Raw genomic sequence first — 4,596 nt, forward strand, 5'->3', positions numbered from 1 at the left:
GAGTGTTTGCTATTAGTTAAATTTTATTGTGGGCATGTTTTTGGGGGGAGTTGAGTGTTCTGTAACTGCTGTTTTGATGTTTGTGCTTTGAGTGGTGATGTTCTTATTAATAGTTATTGGAAATCACTTGAACTGTTGTAACCACTACATAAGCCTGGTGATGAGGATGGAATCCTGCTTAGGTAGGAGGTCTCAAGACTAGAGCTGAATCATTTACTGGCGAGGAATTGTTGCCTTGGCCAACCAGTACACGTGCACTCGGGGTAGTCATCAGAATGGCCGCCAAGGGCCATTTCGAACCGTTTAACACTGCTGCCGAGGACTGGGACTCATATGTCTCCTAATTCCAGTTTTAGCTTATGGCAAATGACATCACCAATGCTGAGCATGCCAAGGCCACATTCCTCAGCAGCTGTGGGAGATCCACCTTCGAGATTGTCCGTGCTCTCGTGGTACTGGAAGAACTAGAGGTGGTGTCATTCACAGTGATCAAGGCCAAGCTACGAGAGCACTTCTCACCACAGCCTTCCAGAATCACATGCCGCCACGCTTTCTATAAGCAAGACCAGGCCCCAGGAGAGACAATTGCGACCTTTGTCACAGCACTGAGAAAGGCTGCATGTCTGTGTGAATTTTCTGACCTTGAGGAGGCCCTCTGCGATCGCTTGGTGTGTGGCCTCCAGGATGAGAAACTCCAGAGGCGGCTTTTCACAAAGAGGAACATGGACTTCAAGACAGCCTACGAGGAGGCCATTGCCACAGAAGCTGCAGAGCAGTCGACAAAGGAGGTCTGACTGGCACGCACCCCCCCTCCTTCCTGCAAGACTGAAGCCATCCACCAGGGGCACATGGAGGACTTCTCCTCTACAGATGAGGACAATGAGGAGGTCTTGTGCACGAAGTTCACCAGCCGAAAGCAAGAGGAGCTGCAGTAATTCCAGGGGGTCCCTTGCTCCAGGTGTGTGGGGGGTCCTACCAGAGAAGGTCGTGTAGGTTCTGGAATGCACAATGTAGGAACTGCGGGAAAACTGGACACATCTCCCATGCCTGCCGCTCTGCATGGCTCCATGATGCATCGCCACTGGTGAGTCACAGGTCCCTACCAGCATCCAGAAAGATGTACGCACTGCCTGGAACCAATAGTGTTTCTGTCTTAATGCTACAATCACTGACGTGCCAAAATCAAGGTGATGGTGAGGGTACAAGACGTGCCCTGTGAGATGGAAGTTGACTCCGGGTCTGCAATGTCCATCATCTCCTCCAGCACGTTTCATTGCATCTGTCCCAAGTCATCCAGCCACTGCCTTGAATTTGCTCCTCAAAGACTTCCAGGGCCACTGAGTGCCAGTTGTGGGCATCAGCACGTTCCAGGTAGCCTACAAGGAATTTAAGGGCCCACTTCGATTGCTGGTTGTCCAGGGCCACCAACCAAGCCTACTTGGCCTAGAATGGTTCCATCCATTGGGCATCTTAGTGACAGGCATCCAACAGATCAGCCATGTCAACATCACAGCTGTCTATAGGGAGTTCCCTGCAGTGTTTGACGGTTCCTTGGGGAAATGCACTGGTCACCAGTATCCTTGAACCTCAACCCAGCAGTGGCTCCTATTCGCCTGAAGCCTCAGCGAGCTCCTTTTGCTCTCAAGCCGAAGATAGATGAGGAACTGGACTGGCTGATAGAACAGGGAGTCCTGGAGCCGGTTCCACACGCAAAATGGGAGACACCAATCATCATGCCATTCAAGCCCAATGGAGCGGTTAGAATCTGTGCAGATTACAAATGCACAGTAAACAAGGCATTGCAGCAGCACACTTATCCAATGCCAGCTGTGAGCCACCTTCTGGCATCACTGAATGGTGGGAAGGTCTTCACTAAACTCAACCTTGCCCAGGCCTACCAGCAACTGTGAGCTGATGATGCCACAGCAGAGGCACAGACGATCATGATGCATAGGGGCGCATTCAAAGTCAAGCACCTGCAGTTCGGTGTCAAAGTCGCTCCTGGGATTTTCCAGAGCATCATGAACAGTCTTCTCTGTGGAATTCCAGGTGTCATTCCATATTTTCATGATGTCTTGATTGCCAGAAGCTCTGAGACTGAACTGGCTGGGCGACTACGGACCATCTTCAGGAAGCTACAGGATAAAGGCCTGAAAGTTAAGAGGGAGAAGTGTCAGTTCAGAGTTCCACAAGTCGAGTTGCTGGGATTCCTTGGAGATGCTGCCAGCATTTACCCAACCCCAGTCAAAGTGTGCACCATCTGAAGCGCTCCAGCATGTGGATCTAAGAAGGAACTGCAGTCCTTCCTGGGGCTCCTGAACTTCTACCACGCCTTCTTGCCTCTGCATTGCCTCCTGGAGTCTTCTACTACCTGGGCCTGGGGCCAAAAAGAGGCCTCAGCATTTGCTGCTGTGAAGGACCTCTTGTCATCAGAGAGTGTCCTAACACACTTTGATGAGAAGAAGCCCCTCATCCTCACTTTTGATGCCTCGCCATATGGCATAGGGGCTGTTCTCCACCACAAGATGCCCTACGGGCATGAGGCCCCTATCACCTACTTCTCCAGGACACTGTCATCAGCAGAGCACAACTATGCACAGGTTGACAAAGAGGCACTAGCCATCATCGCTGGAGTCAAGAAGTTCCACGACTACCTATACAGCTGGAACTTTGTTATCATCATAGATCACAAGCTGCTGCTGAGCCTCTTCGCGCTGGACCGGCAGACACCGCATATCCTGTTACCACGGATGCTGCACTGGACTGTGTTCCTGTTTGCTTACTCCTATGACCTACAGCATCACCCAGGCAAGGCATTAGGCCATGCAGATGCCCTCACCCACCTTCCACTGCCAGACACCACGATCAACTCAGCACCAGCCCACCACGTCCTGCTGGTTGAGAACTGCCTCATCTGCCGAGCCGTGCTTCCGATGACACTGTGCAAGGACCATACCTTGGCTCGTGTTCTCAACTGAGTGTGGAGGGGGTGGCCAGAAGGCAACTTGGCCGAGGAGTTCCAACTGTTCAGCTCCCGGCAGCATGGACTTTCTGTGCATAAGGGCTGCTTGCTGTGGGGGAAATGAGTTGTTATTCCACCCGAGCTACAGCAGCTAGTCCTCGAGGCACTGCACATTGGCCACCCAGGCATCATGTGCATGAAGGCACTTGCCCGCAGCTACCTCTGGTGGCCTGGCATAGACAAAGCAATTGAAGGGTGGGTCTCTACCTACCAGCCATGCCAAGAGTCGTGTCCAGCTCCGGCCCAAGCTCCAGTTCACTCATGGGAGTCAGCAGGTGCACCATGGTCCCGCCTCCACATCGATTTTGCAGGGCCATTCCAAGAACAAGTGTTCCTGATAGTGGTGGACTCCTTCTCCAAGTGGTTGGAGGTCATTCCAGTATCAACCATGTCCACCGCCGTTGTCATTCGGGCACTCAGTCGCCTCTTTGCAACACATGGACTTCCAGACACTATCGTGTCCGACAACAGAGCCCAGTTCATGGTGACAGAGTTCCAACAGTTCCTGGCTGACAATGGCATCCGGCACATCATGTCCGCTCCATTTCACCCTTCAACCAATGGGCAGGCAGAGCAAATGGTGAGAACAACAAAGGACAGTCTCTGCAGGATCACACAGGGAGACTGGCATGCTCAATTGGCTGCATTCTTACTACAGCAGCATGTGACACCCCACTCCACCACAGGGCACAGCCCAGCGGAACTCCTGATGCACAGAAGGTTCACTACCACACTCGACAGACTGCATCTGGACCTGTCTCTGGAAGAGCCACAGCAACCTGCAGGAGAGGGAAGAGCATTCCAACCAGGAGATTTGGTCTACACCCAGAACTACGATGATGGCCCAACCTGGTTGCCAGCATCAGTGCAAAGAGCGACTGGACCAGTGTCTTATAGGGTGCTCACGGCCGATGGCCAGAAGTTGTGTCACCATCTGGATCAGCTAAGATGAAGATGGCCAGAAAGAGCAGTGGTAGATGAAGACATCCCTGCATCCAGCACTCATGGCAGCACCCAGCACAGAAGGGACTCCTGTGCAGCCAGTTCCAAATCTGCCAATGACTCCGCATCCAGAGGCAAACAATGCTATGGGGAGTTCTCCGGGACTGAGTTCGGGCCTTGCCACGGCACCAGCACTACAGCAATCTATGGCCACGGATTCACGCACTCCTATGGAGGGAAATGGACTGTGGCATTCTCAGAGGAAGCGGGCTCCACCCCACTATCTAAAGGACTATATTTGTCACCGGGTTCACCCCTGACTTACGGGGGTGGGGTGTAGTGTACTGGGAGCTTCAAGCAAAAGACTTTAGTAGCAAGGTTCCACACAGCTGAATTCTGATTGGCCATGTTATTGAGCTGGCCAATGAGGATTCCCCTACAGACTAATGAATAGTGAATAAGGTTTCTGGATAGCGAGTGTTTGTTATTGGTTGAGTTTTATTGTGGGCATATTTTGGGTGGGGAGTTGAGTGTTCTATAACTGCTATTTTGATGTTTGTGCTTTGAGTGGTGATGTTCCTGTTAATAAAGAGTTATTGAAAATCACTTGAACTGTTGTACCCACTACATAA

General features: G+C 51.8%; 1 pseudogene; it reads left to right on the plus strand.

Annotated features, from left to right (window-relative positions):
• The first annotated feature begins 359 nt into the window (after positions 1 to 359).
• On the plus strand, positions 360 to 3,974 carry LOC129324439 (uncharacterized protein K02A2.6-like; annotated as a pseudogene).
• Positions 3,975 to 4,596: the final 622 nt, after the last annotated feature.

Source organism: Eublepharis macularius, chromosome 1, assembly GCF_028583425.1.
Source record: "Eublepharis macularius isolate TG4126 chromosome 1, MPM_Emac_v1.0, whole genome shotgun sequence".
NCBI classification, from domain to species: Eukaryota; Metazoa; Chordata; class Lepidosauria; order Squamata; family Eublepharidae; genus Eublepharis; species Eublepharis macularius.